Below are 14785 nucleotides of genomic sequence, written 5' to 3'. Positions count from 1 at the left end.
TGTTTGAAACTTTCAAATTCTATTTTTGCTACATAACATGGAGATATCACACAGCCTGCCTAGTCAAAGCTGCATAATGAAAACAAAAGAGAGCTTTTTTAACCGTGATATATCGTAATCAGCAAAATAAATGAAGGCTTCCCTGAAAGCTCTGTTTGTAACTGCATGGCCCTATGTCGGCCTAAGCCATACAGACTACTGTTCAACCATACTACATTTATTGATCCGAGCCCAGGGTGATAACACAGACAATACAATTAGACTTGCAGGCCCTGGGCAAAAGATAGGGTTTGGGGGCTGGGGCAGGGGTGGAGTGGGGGAGAGAAATATCAACTCGGGTTCCCACGTACTGGATTAAGATCAGAAAGTCTCAATGAAAGATAATGATTTTGTTATACACAAGAAACAGTGAATTCTCCATTATTGCTATGCTGTGACCATTGCTGGAAAATCCTAAGAATTAGGGATCGAAACTCACCACTAACCTTCGCTGCGGCCTCTCAAATGAAAAATATCAGAACTCTAATCAGGTGAGATCCTGGAGGACAACTGACACCATCCTGAAACCGTATTTCAGGGGGAATTTGCAACTTTGGATAGAGGGGCAAAATTACAAGAATGGGGAATTAAACAAAGAGATTATGAAAACATAATGCAATATAAGTCATTGAAAGAAGAGGGAAATAGATTTGAGGACAGTGCAAACTTGATCACTTTAACCAAACAATGATTAGTCAAACATGATCAAACTTGACTTACCTTTAACAAATCTGTCTTTGGTTAACCCCATAAATGTCTAAATACCTATCAATTTTATTATCAAAATGACAAACAGATGTTCTAACAGTCACCAGATACCCAAGATTAATTCTCTTTCTCTGTAGTTCACCTCTCGTCTGGCTAATAGGTGGAATTTACCCCATCTTTGAATTGTAAATTGTAGAGAACAAACTATGCGTTTGATTTTTGCAAAAAAGTGTATTTGTAGCAGGATTTTATTCAGGTTGCTCTTTCTATCTAATCTCCCAAACACAGCTCAGATCGTGTGCTTTTTTTAAAAAACGAGCTCTTTTAACTGTCTAGCTCTCTACTTCCCATTTAAATCATTATTTTCTTTCCTCTTTGCTCACTTTACACCCTTTATCCATCTCTTACTCTGCGCTCAGCTATGAGTCTTTGCTATTCTTTCTGTTTCTAAAACTCCTTGGCACCATCTCTCCCCTTTGCATGATTCAATTTCTAGTAGTTTCCAAATATTTTGTCTTTTTCTCTGTGTCCCTTTCTCTCTATACAGGCAGTTTTCCTTATTGCGCCAGTAATGCCAGGTTTCCAAAGTGCTGCTTTGATGAAGCCAGCGACAAGCCCACTGTGAAACTGCTGAGAAATGTTAAACCAGTGGCCTGGAAAATCAACAAAAAATGGGGTTTCCCAACAGTGAAATCTGCCAGTTTTACAGTTGGCTTAGAACACTGATCTGGCATCAAATTAGGGCCTTGCAGAATATGAAACCTCCACATAGCTTTTTGTTTTCCTTTCTGATTATGTGAGATGCTCGAAGCCTCTCGGATTTAGTTTTCCTTTCCCTACCTTTCTTCCCCTATGTGTATCGCATACATCCCTTTTCCTCTTGCCTATGATAAAGATCAAGGAGACAGAATCAAAACTCCAAAATTCTCTGCGATGTGCATATTTCTTTCATTCTCTTCTCCACTACTTGTCTTTTTTGCCCTTTCCTCTATCTCTACCACTCGTCTTTCTATCTCAATCACATCTTAATATTTCTTATACCCCATTCACACTTCCTTTACTCCTGTTACATTTTGGGGTTTTTGACTATTTAGTCAAGGAGGAATTCCAGGGTTGAGTTTGCCACATAAACGGATGAATTTGCACAAGATTTTGGGAATTTGGAGAAAATCCAGATCAATTGGAAGCAATGCTTTCCATATACCACATCAGCTTTAGACAATGAAAGTTCAGTAAGATATTCCAGTAAACAATACGCTGAAATAGCTTCATTCATGTGCAGAGTTACCTGCCAGAGGTCTGCAGCTAGTAGGGCAGTCACAAGCTTTAATTAGTTACTTAACTTGTTAAATCCCAGACAGAGCTGAGGGTGGATGATGGGCCACATCTTTGGCTTCCTGTCTAGTTGGAAGTCACCAAGTCTGTGGAAACTCTCACTTTAACGTTAGCATTGACTATTTTTAGAGATTTTTTAGTTAGTGAGTTAAGCCCTCCAACAGGGGCACTGTTAAGGAGCATGATGAAATAGGTTGAAGGTAATTCTCAATATTATTCTTCATATATGTGAAAAAAAATCCAGTCTGTTATTTTATAATCAACATCAGCTGACTGTAGTATCCATCAGCCTGCTTGCCATGGAGAGCAAAGGCACAAGGGCGTACATATGAAGTTGTTGAATACAGCACACATAACAAGGGGTTTTGTCTTTATTGGTCTTGCAATTGTATGATTAGATATTGGTCAGTACAGGTCAAGTCTAGATTTTAAGGGATGTGGGGTTGTTTATGGGAGAGAATCTGTGCCAATTCATGGAATTATGCAATTCCTGGTTAGGAATTTGGTTTAATGACAAGAGACAAAGGATAGAGATATTGGCCAACTGCCCTATTCCCTTGCGGTCTGTGTTGGGGCCTCAGCTATTCACTGGATTTAGTAACAACTTAGATGGTGCAATAGAAAGCTGTATATTCCAATGTGTTGATAACACAAACATATATAGCACACAAGCAGTGTAAATGGCAGAGATATTATTGAAAGGTTAAGTGAATGGCCAAATGAAGTTCAATGTTGACAAGCTAGACTTTATTCACTTTGAATCTAAAAGGGATAGATCAGAGTACCTTCGGATTGATGAAAAGCTAGAAACAGCCAGAAAAAGAGCCTTGGGGGTCCAAGTATATGGATCACAAAAATGTCAAGGTCAGGTCAAGAAAATAATTAAGAGGCGAATGAAATACTGAGCTTTATATCCAGTGGACTGAATCCAAAGGAGTTAGACCACACCTGGAGTAGACATACGGACTCGAAACGTTAACTGTGTTCCTCTCTGCAGATGCTGTCAGGCCTGCTGAGTTTTTCCAGGTATTTTTGTTTTTGTTTCGGATTTCCAGCATCCGCAGTTTTTTGCTTTTATCCTGGAGTACTCGTGTTCAGTTCTCAGCACCACATCACACCTCAAGAAGAATATAGTGGCTTTGGAAGGAGTGCAGTGTAGATTTACCAGAATGATATCAAGGGGTTAAATTATGAGCAGAGATTACACAAACTAGGGTTGTATTCCCTGGAATTCAGATGGTTAAGCGTGAATTGGTCAAAGTTTTCAAGATTGTATGGGAAACACATAGGTAAGAAATTTCCTGTCGGCGAGTGGGGGCGGGGCCCACTCGCCAATACATAATGATGTCGGGTGGAACTCCCGACGTCATCCCGTGTCATTTGCATTTTCAGGTCGGTGGGGGCACAGCCGAATCAGCTGTACACCCACCAATCTGTCAATGGCCTAATGAGGTCATTCAAAAATCAATTAAGCTCATTGGTGGTCCTGCCCGTCCAACCTTAAGGCTGGTGGGCAGGTCGGGAGCGCTGGTGGCCACCTGAAAAAGCATGAAACCTCATCCACGGGAATCAAAAAATTAACAGACACTTTTAATTAACGTTATTTATGCCCATGTCCCAACTCATGTGACATTGTCACATTAGGGGACATGGATGGTGAATGAAGTTTTCACTGCAGAAACTTTTTTACTTTGGGAACCAATCTCCCTAAGGCAGCACTTAGTCTTGTGCAAAGGAGCGCACTTCCGAATTTAGGAATCCCCCCCACAACCCCGCACAGGAAGCGTATAGGGCATCACGCTGGGCAGGCCTTAATTGGCCCGCCCACTAAATATGGCAGCATCCCCCACCCCCCGACAATTGGGGGCACTGATCAGAGGGCTGTCCACCCGCCCGCCCACACATTTGTCCCCAACCGGGGGGGGGGGGGGGGGGGGGTGGAATCTTGTCGATAAGATAGATAGAGAGAAACTATTTCTGCAGATGGGGGAGTCTAGGACTGGGGACATAATCTAAAAATTAGAGTCTTTCAACAGCGAAGTTAGGGAATCTTACTACACAGAAAGGATGGTAATTAATGTTAGATCAATTATTAGTTTTAAATTTGAGAAGTATAGATTTTTTGTTAACCAAAGGTATTAAAGGGATATGAGTCAAAGAGCAAGATAAAGAGTTAGGTCATAGATCTCAATAAATGGCAATGCATGCTGGAGGGACTAAATAGCCGACATCTGTTCTCACATTTCTAACTTTTGTCAAGTCGGGCACTTGAGAAGGCTCTCAGGACACGTTACTACATTAAAAGGCACTAGATAAATGCAAGTTGTTGTGGGAGGCAACCAAGAGCATTTGAGTGTAGATCCAAATCTTTTACCTTCATGACAAAGGGTGCTAAGACCTGAAACTCCAACATTTCCCTCTCTCCACAGGTGCTGCCTGACCTGGACTGTTTCCAGCATTTTATTACTTCAGGTTTCCAGCATCTTCAGCAACTTGCTCGTTCTCACCACCCATTTTCTCTCTTATCCTACTTGTTACAACCAGGTGAGGAGGAATCAAGTGGCTCTCCTCTTTGCCCTCTCCTTGTTTAAACAGCAATTTTTGTTTGAAAAGGACATACTTACCAATTCCATAAGTACTTAACTATTTATGCATAGTGATTATAAAAGAACAAATAGGACAGGTTTTCTTGAGTTTAACAAAAAAAGGTTACCTTTATTGTACTTAAACTGATCAAAGTAAAACAATAAAATACACACTGATTTATACACACACACGCACACACACACGCACAGACACGCACACAGTGGGGAAGGTTCAGTTGGACAAATTAGAGTCCATAAAAGTTAAAAAGAATTCAGAGTCTGTAGTTTGATGACTCCTCTGGCTTCAGGTTGAATAGATGGTCTTGCTACTTTCACTCACGGTCTTCTGCTTTCAGTGTCGAGGCAGATTAAAACTGCAAATAGGTTGTCTATCTTCTGGAGACTCAGCTGTGGAGTTGAGTTCTTTCTTTAAAATCGCTGTCTGCTGCACATGGAGTGAGAGTGAAACAATAGCAGACAGGGCCCAAAAGCTTGCAAGATGGGTGGACCAAGAGAGAGAAAGGGAGGAGGGAGGGGGGCAGTGGGGCAGGCTCTATCTCAACTTCTCAGAAAACATGTGCTTAAAACATACAAAGGGTTTGCTTGTCATGTGACCACCCTCTCCACCTGACCAGTAATTCAAACATATTTGTGTATTCCAATGGAACTTGATTAGGTCAGGTCTGGGAATTCCTCCTCTTGGCCAGGATCCCATTATTCAAGTGATTCAGTTTGATGGTTTGCCTCCCATAGTTGAGTATGTGGACATTGTGCTAATGGTAAAGGAAATATGGTTCATTCACATTCCTCAGAGGTAACTGTCTTTGATGGGCTTATGCAGCCATCTCCATCTCAATGGAATTGGAATATGGAAGGTACAGTAATGCAAATTAAGTACAATCTTGGCTGTGAGTTCAAATTACTTTGGCCTGTGTTTTATAAAGTTCAATTCATGTTTCCAGCTAGTGGATTAAAAGTCATTATGTGACATAAAGCACAATTTCATGACATACTTCTTTGCACATCTATATGTCTCTGCAACACTGGCAGTGTTAATTATGTTGTATTGGGGTGAAGTGGTCTGGGGAGCTGTGATCCTTTAATACACCACAGTACAGGAGAATGGGAAGGGTCACGAATGCATAGACAGCAAATAGGAGATGCCCAGTAAAATTGATGTAGTACAGAGAAGGTGGTTGAGCAGGCTGGATCTTCAGGAGCATAAAGACTAGAGGAAAGAAGCATGGTGAGGCTCAGCAATGCAGTGAATGGAAAGAAACCAACCAGCTCAGAGGCTCAAAAAGCCATTATATGACAAAAGATCTCTGCACCATTATCGATAGGTGAGAGCTGCTTGTGTGGTAGCTACTGATAATTGTAACATTTTAGATCAAATGCTTTTTGTTCATGTACATTTTGCTAAGTACATCAGGCCTCTAAAGATGACAATAAAATTGAGTGGGTGGTGACTGTGTAGTATGGAGTGAGAAAGGATGCACTCAAGAGTTCAGGATGTGCAGATGCCCAGCAAGGTATACCATGCTGTTAACGGAGAGCCAAGTGGTGGCTGAGGTTCAGTTTATGGGTAAGTACATAGAACCATCATGCTCCAACTTAAATAAAACATGCAAAAGAAGCAGTTAAACTCTCCAGTTAACAGCAAGCAAACCATGACATGAAAAATGTCCCAAGGCACAATTGAACATGTTGCAACAAGTAAAATTAGCAAGCCTGCTTTTCACAGTGCTTAAGTCTTAGATGAACAAATCAGTGATATGAACAACCAGCAAAGAAAGATAGCAAATGATCATTAAGATACAATGTGTAACATTTGCCAAAATTAGTGATTGTGACCAGGACCCTGGTTGGGATTTCCCAGTTCATTACCATTCCAGATCCTTTTTCATTGATGACGGATGCCTTGATCCTGGGATCTGCTACACTGAGAGCCTGAAGGGCTGTAGTGCTTAGGAGATGAAAGCCAAATATTTTGGGGTGGAGGAGTACTTAACATCCTGCACACCCCTCAGTGGGACACCCTCCATGCCTGTGCTAATGTTTGAGTTGCTGAGGGGGGTGGGTAGGGGGCTGTGAGCAGCACAGTTGCTGACATTTTGGTGGAGTGGGAATCCAATTCTGGTTGGAGGTACTCCTGGAGGTTTGATCTCAATGTTCTGACCACCTGAGATCAGACCATGTGTGTAATCGCGTGACACCTCATCAAGACCTCATGCTCCCATCTCTCACCAAACCCTCCCACTCCCGAACCTCTCTCCCGAGTCCCACTCTCCCCACCATATCTCTCAGTTTTGATTGCTCCCTGAATTCCAACACCTGGGAACACCCGCCCCTCACCCAAACGCCACTGCTTGCAAACTCTAGAGCTCCCCTCGATTGTTTCCAATACCTGTTCTTGGGTAGCCTAGAGTCCCAGACAGTCAGTTCTGGCTCTCTGTGGCGGCAATGAGGGCAGTGTCACGGGCTGGAGACATAAAATCACACAGCAGAGCCCTGTGCAATGGGATGTAAATTTAAGGTGAGGTAGGTCAAGTTCTTATGCAGGAGTCACAGGACTGAGAAACTAACCGTGGGATGGAGCTGTGCAAACATTCAAATGCAGAGAAAAAGAGGTCTCAATTCCACAAAAGCTATTTCTTTCATCCATTATCACCTTGCTGTTACATGCCTGTCCTGTATTTTATGTTGTAAATGGACTTTGTTCATTGAAGACTGCCCCTAGTTCACAACTTGCATGTGCCTTCATGTGATTTCAAGGTGCAGCTTGTATCAATGCAAGTTATTTGGGAATATCAATAAAGGCTCTTTTATTTGCAATATGCTTTGGGGACATCGGTTTGTACAGTTTTAACTTAAGCTTAATTTCTGCTCATGTAAGTGTCAAACAATTTTTCTAAAGTAATGTAGTAACTCAAAGTTACATCAACAGAAAAACAGAGTATAAATGTGGGAAAAAAAGCAGAAAATGCTGGAAAAGCTCAGCAGGTCGGGCCACATCCAAGGAAAGAGAACAAAGTTAACATTTCGAGTCCTTACGACTCTTCTTCAGAGCTAAAAGTGGAAATGTGATGGGTTTTATATTGCTTAAGAGGGGGTGGAGCAGAATAGGTCAGGGATATGTGACAGCTAAGGAGAAATTGACAAAAATGTCATGGACACAAGACAAAGGGAATGTTAATGGTAGCGGTAAAGAGTAAAGACGGTGCTGATAGTGGCATGAAGGTAAGATAGCAGAAGGCGTTAATAGCAGAACAAGGATCAGTGCTCTGTGAAAGCACAACATAGAGACAAGTGACAGGTGGCCCTGTTTGGAGGGTTGGGGTGGGGGGGGGAATGATTTTAAAAACGAACAAATAAACAAAAGATTAAAATTTAAAAATGTTGAAAATAAAATAAAAAAAAAAAATTAAAATTGGATTGAAAAGGGGATAAGGTTGAAGAGACAGTTCATGGTCTGAAGTTGTTGAACTCAATGTTAAGTCTGGAAGGCTGTAAAGTGCCTAATCGGAAGATGAGGTGTTGTTCCTCCAGTTTGCGTTGAGTTTCACTGGAACATTGCAGCAAGCCAAGGTCGGACATGTGGCCATGAGAGCAGGGTGGAGTGTTGAAATGGCAAGCGACAGGAAGGTCTGGATCATGCTTGCGGACTGAGTGAAGGTGTTCCCCAAAGCGGTCACCCAGTCTGTGTTTAGTCTCCCCAATGTAGAGGAGACCGCATTGGGAGCAGAGAATGCAGAAGACCAAATTGAAGGAAGTGCAACTGAAATGCTGCTTCACTTGAAAGGAGTGTTTGGGCCTTTGGACGGTGAGGAGGGAGGAGGTAAAGGGGCAGGTGTTGCACCTTCTGCAATTGCATGGGAAGGGGATGAGGAATGGGGGTGATGGAAAAGTGGACTAGGGTGTCAGGGAGGGAACGGTCCCTAGGGAATGCTGACAGCGGGGGTGAGAGGATGTGTTTGATGGTGGCATCCTGCTGGAGTTGGTGGAAATGGCAGAGGGTGATCCTTTGAATGCAGAGTCTGGTGGGGTGAAAAGTGAGGGCCCTGTCAAGTACCATGGGGGGGAACCTCAGTTAGGAAAAAAGGAAGACGTCACAAGTGCCGTTTTGGAAGTTGGCATCATCAGAACAGATGCAATGGAGGAGGAGGAGCTGAGAGAATGGGATGAAGCCCATTCAGGAAACAGGGTGTGACGAGCTGTAGTCAAGGTAGCTGTGGGAGTTGGTGGGCTTGTAATGAATATTGGTGGACAGTCTATCACCAGAAATGGAGACAGGGAGGTCAAGGAAGGGAAGGGAAGTATCGGAGATGGACCATGTGAAGGTCAGAGAGGGGTGGAAATTGGAAACAAATATCGATCATTTTTTCCAGGTCCAGACGAGAGCATGAAGCGGCACCAAAATAGTCATTGATGTAAGGAAAAAAGAGTTGTGGAAGGGGGCCTGAATAGGACTGGGACAAGGAATGTTCCACATACCCCAAAAAAGGACAGGCATAACTGGGGCCCATGCGGGTGCCCATAGCCACACCTTTCACTTGGAGGAAGTGAGACAAGTTAAAGGAGAAATTGTTCTGTGAGAGAACAAGTTCAGCCAAAAGGAGGAGAGTGGTGGTGGATGGTTATTGTTCGGGCCTCTGTTCAAGGAAGAAGCGGAGAGCCCTCAGACCATCCTGGTAGGGAATGGAGGTGTAGAGGGATTGGACGTCCATGGTGAAGAGGAGATGGTTAGGGCCAGGAAAGTGAAATTGTTAATATTACGTAGGGCGACAGGGGAATCACGAATGTAGGTGGGAAGAGACTGGACAAGGGGAGTTCAGTGGGACAGGATGGGTCTACCGGGACAGTCCTGTTTGTGGATTTTTGGAAGGAGGTAGAAGTGGAGGATGATCCTTTGAATGTGGAGGCTGGTGGGGTGAAAAATGAGGACAAGGGGGACCCTATCATGATTCTGGGAAGGAGGGGAAAGGGTGAGGTTAGTGGTGCAGGAGATGGGTCGGACAAGGTTGAGGGCCCCGTCAACCACAGTGAGGGGCAAACCTCGGTTGAGGAAAAAGGGAGACATGTCAGAAGCATTGCCAGATGTGGGGTTGGGAGACTATGAGGTTGGAAGCTGTGGAGGGAAGATCTTTAGAAGAGATGAGGTCAGCGACAGTCCTGGAAACAATGGCTTGATGTTCGGTGGCGGGGTCATGGTCCAAGGGGAGAGAGGAGGAACTATCTGAAAGTTGGAGCTCAGCCTCTGCAAGGTCAGTACGCCAGACAACAACAGCACCACGCTTGTCAGCAGATTTGATAACAAAATTAGGGTTGGACCTGAGGGAATGGAGTGCAGCAAGTTCAGAAGGAGACAGGTTGGAGTGGGTGGGAGGAGCAAAGATATTGAGCTGGCCGATGTCACACCGAGAGTTCTCAATGAAAAGATCAAGAGCAGGTAAGAGGCCAGAGGGAAGGGTCCAGGTAGAGGGAGAATACTGGAGGTGGGTGAAAGGATCCATTGAACAGGGGTAGAACTCCTGCCCAGGAAATGAGCACGGATATGAAGGCAGTGGAAGAAGAGTTCAGCATTGTGCCAAGCCCAAAATTCATTGAGGTGATAGTGTAAGGGGATGATGTTGAGTCCTTTGCCGAGCACAGTTGTTCAACATCAGAGAGGAAGGTCAAAGGGTAAGGTGAATACACAGCAAGGGCTGGGATTAGAAGAAGGGATGGGGTCAGAGGGATGGAAAGGGTTGGAGGTTACTGGATGGGAGTTGGTATCAATAAGTTATTGGAGCTTGCATTCCTTAAGACCTGAAACGAAGAGGAAAAGTTTCTCGTTAAGGCGTCGGATGAAACGAAGAATAAAATGAAACTCAGGACAAGGACAGCTTTGAGATAGGGTGAGGCAGTGATGCTGGAGAGAGAGAGAGGTCGAGTGTGTACTACAGCAGCACACGGCACTGAGAATGGACCTCAGGGTGTAGGGAGAATAGCAGTCCGAGGAACACGTATGTCCTGTCCTTGGCCTGCTGCAATGTTCCAGAGAAGCCCAACACAAACTGGAGGAGCAGCACCTCATCCTCCAATTAAGCATTTTACAGCATTCCAGACTTAACATTGAGTTCAAGAACTTCAGACCATGAACTGTCTCCTCCGTCGTGATTCTTTTTTAATCCAATTTTTATTTATTTAATGTTTTATTCCTTTATTTATTTCTTCATTTTTTTAAATCCTTTTTCCCTAAAATCATCTGCTCCCAACAGGGCCATCTGTCACTTGTCTCTATGTTGTGCTTTCACAGAGCACTGATCCTTGTTCTGCTATTAACATCTTCTGCTATCTTACCTTCATGCCACTATCAGCACCGTCTTTACTCTTTACCACTACCATTAATACTCTGTGTCTTTTGTCCATGACATCTTTTTCAATCTCTCAAGTCAGCTATCCCTCACCTTCTATCTTACTCCACCTGCTCCACCTCCTCTTAAACAGTATAAAATCCATCACATTTCCACTTCCCTTTAGCTCTGAAGAAGTCACATGGACTCGAAACATTAACTCTGTTTCTCTCTCCGCAGATGCTGCCAGACCTGCTGAGTTTTTCCAGCATTTTCTGTTTTTATTTCAGATTTCCAGCGTCCGCGGTGTTTTGCTTTTATCTTAGTGTATAAATTTGGAAGTTGTATTGTTGTTATTTAAGGTGTTAGACTGTGTATAAAACAATACATGTAGAACTGGTCGCTTAACCACACAGCAGACATTTTTATCCTCGAGAAGGCTATAAAACAAGGATGATAATTCCAGATATCAGGAATCAAACATACGAGGAAATATTAAGGAAATTCAGCATTTGTTTGGAAAATGCAAGACTATATGGTGACCTAATTGAAGATCTCAAGGTAATGAAGTATATTGGCAAAGTTAATTCATGCACTGTTGATGATCCCTTCCATTACTTTACTGATGATGGAGAGTAGCCTGATGGGGCGGTAATTGGCCAGGTTGGATTTGTCCTGCTTTTCATGTACTTTTCATGTACTTTGTTTTCTAAGTGACAATCTGACACTCACTTGTCACTGATCCCAGCTTTTTAATTTCAGGGCTTGCTTTTCTAACAAGAAATGAATTCAAATTCTTAAACTAAAGTGCTGAAATCCAAACTCATGTGCTCTTGATATTTAACTCAGGGCTCTGGAAACTACTCCAGTAACATAACCACTAGTGTACTGTCAGCAATACAACAAGCCATCCCTCCAGAATGGATCAACATTAAGCAGAAAATCGATTTTACTTGTAAAAACAAGTTATATTTATCTTTGGTAAGAGAGAAACAAACATAGAAGCTTGGCACAGGTTATTACAATGTAAGCAAACTTAAACCTACTGAGAAAGATCTATAATAGGCCAGTTAACCCTAATAAACCCCTTCACTTTAGTTATAGAACAGCCTTGCCCACACTGAATAAACAGGTTCCTGGTGCTGACAAGTTGAACTCAATAGTTTTATTTTCTCGTGTTTGGTTAGGTATCATCTCTAATGCAAGACTCTTGAACAGGAAACTTAAAAGTAAGCCTTCCATCTGCTTGATCAACAGAAATCAACAAAACCTTTCAGTGAAAATGAAACTAGCATAATCCACATCTTTGTAACAAACCAAGGCTACTGATGGTGGTGAAAAAGGCATATGGGACACTTGTCTTTATCAATCGAGGCATAGATTACAAAAGTAGGGAGGTCATGTTGGAGTTGTATAAAACCTTGGTGAGGCCACAGCTGGAGTACTGTGTGCAGTTCTGGTCGCCACATTATAGGAAGGATGTGATTGCACTGGAGGGGGTGCAGAGGAGATTCACCACGATGTTGCCTGGGATGAAACATTTAAGTTATGAAGAGAGGTTGGATAGACTTGGGTTGTTTTGGTTGGAGCAGAGAAGACTGAAGGGTGACCTGATCGAGGTGTACAAGATTATGAGGGGCATGGACAGGGTGGATAGGGAGCAGCTGTTCCCCTTAGTTGAAGGGTCAGTCACAAGGGGGCATAAGTTCAAGGTGAGGGGCAGGAGGTTTAGGGGGGATGTGAGGAAAAACGTTTTTACCCAGAGCGGTGGTGACGGTCTGGAATGCACTGCCTGGGAGGTTGGTGGAGGCGGGTTACCTCACATCCTTTAAAAAGTACCTGGATGAGCACTTGGCACGTCATAACATTCAAGGCTATGGGCCAAGTGCTGGTAAATAGGATTAGGTAGGTAGGTCAGGTATTTCTCACGTGTCGGTACAGACTCAATGGGCCGAAGGCCCTCTTCCGCACTGTGATATGCATACAAGTACTGTGATCAAAAAACAATTAAGTGCATGTCTTGAGAGAATGCATCGAGTCATGAGGGAGAACGTATGCGCAATTACCAATCAAAAGTGAGGAAACCTGGAGAAAGGGCAATAATCAATTGTCCAAAAAGCTGAGTCAGGATTAAGTGCCATATATGTGAATGCACAAGGAATTCAATGTTAGAAGCATTAATAACTATTGAATATTTTCAGAGGAGAGGACGCCATTATTAGTGAAACATTCTACCATTGCACAACAGTATTCTCAGGGTTGCATAGAGACAGAATTTATGTGGATAATAAGGGAAGGAAAATGGTACAATTCCTTAAGGTATTACAAGCTACTAAACAGTGGATATAAGTGAGCTAGAGACAGGCTGGCAGTTAAGTAGCGGTAACAGCAGGACAATGATGCCAGGTAGCTGTAACTACATCAGGGCGGACTGGAATTAAGATAACTGCGGGCACTTTTGAGGATACATCCAGGGCTGTTGTTTGAGCTGGGCTGCACGATTACATTTGTGAGTTGCTCTAGGGTAAAGCTAGTGCAGATACGATGGGTTGCATGGCTTCCTTCCGTGTCATAAATTTCTAAAGTTCTAAAACAAGCTGAGCGGACTTAATGATCCATTCCTACTTCCAAACTCGCGTATTTTATGGGCCTGAACTTGCTGAGAGCGGCAATCAGAGTCGAATTCCCACTCCATTCCTACTTTTTTATCTTGGGCTTTTACTTTTTTCCGATCCTTTCTCGCCCAACCTTCCAGGGCAGCGTATGCCCGGGGCCTTCTATCAAGGGATTCAGAGTTGGACTCAAGGAGGCCACACCCCTTTTTAACGCCACTAGCTGTGGTAAATCAGGCAGGTTTAAAAGGTCCTGCCACTTTCAAGCCATGGAGAAGGTAGGTTTGTCAGTTAAGTTGTTAGAATTTGGGGGTGGCGGGTGGGGAGGGGGAGTGGTGAGAGGAGAGGATCAGCAGTGGGAGGAACCAATGGCAGGGGGAACCCATGGCTGGGGGTGGGGTGTGTAATCTGGAGGGTGGAGGGAGTCCCCTGGGGATTCAGGGGTATGGGAGGAGTCCCATGGGGGATCAGTGTGGGTCTGTACAATAGTTACCCAGAAGCTAGAAATGGTTTTAATTCTTCTAACTTTTTCTGGGTAACTATTGATGTAATTCAGTTGGAACCATCCGAAGTTTGAGATTTATTTGCATCTTCGGAAGGTTCCCTGTGCAGGGCAATTGCCCGTGGAAAGTTTGCACTTTCCAGGCAATTGGTGTGCAAACCTTACCTGGGAACTTCCAGGAACTCCCCACCGCATCTTTGGGGTAACCCCCAGTTACACTATCCTGGAGCTTGGAAGTTATGGCCCTCTCTTTTTTTCTCTTTTTCTGAGCTTTGAGTATAACATTTGATATAAACTTTCCCTTAGCTTTAATTCAATGAGTTGAGGTGAGCTTTACTTTGAAGTATTATGGGCAATGAACAATCTACAGATAATGACATGACAAAGCACAGCAACCATTTTAGAAGGCAATTTCTATCATTTTCAACTCAGGGCTACATCTTAAAACAAAGTTATATCCTCTAATTGTTCTTCAGAAGTTAGGGAAGTTCTCTTATTGAAAGTGCAAAGTTCCACATCTGTTCCTTTTCACCTAATACCACATTCACAGATACATCTCCAACTCTTTTATATTTTCTAATTTATTCCGATAGGAAGACAGGTTCAATGGGTAATTTTGACCATAATCTGACTTTACATTCACTTGTGAATGGAGATTTACACACAATA

General features: G+C 43.2%; 1 protein-coding gene across 3 annotated transcripts in view; it reads right to left on the bottom strand.

Annotated features, from left to right (window-relative positions):
• The window catches only part of dennd1b (DENN/MADD domain containing 1B), a 278033-nt gene that overhangs the window by 115809 nt on the left and 147439 nt on the right, over positions 1-14785 (bottom strand). The gene's annotated exons all lie outside the window — the stretch shown is intronic.

Source organism: Cetorhinus maximus, chromosome 17 (genome assembly GCF_964194155.1).
Source record: "Cetorhinus maximus chromosome 17, sCetMax3.hap1.1, whole genome shotgun sequence".
Classification (NCBI taxonomy): domain Eukaryota; kingdom Metazoa; phylum Chordata; class Chondrichthyes; order Lamniformes; family Cetorhinidae; genus Cetorhinus; species Cetorhinus maximus.
This window is presented reverse-complemented; position numbering and strand designations above follow the sequence as displayed.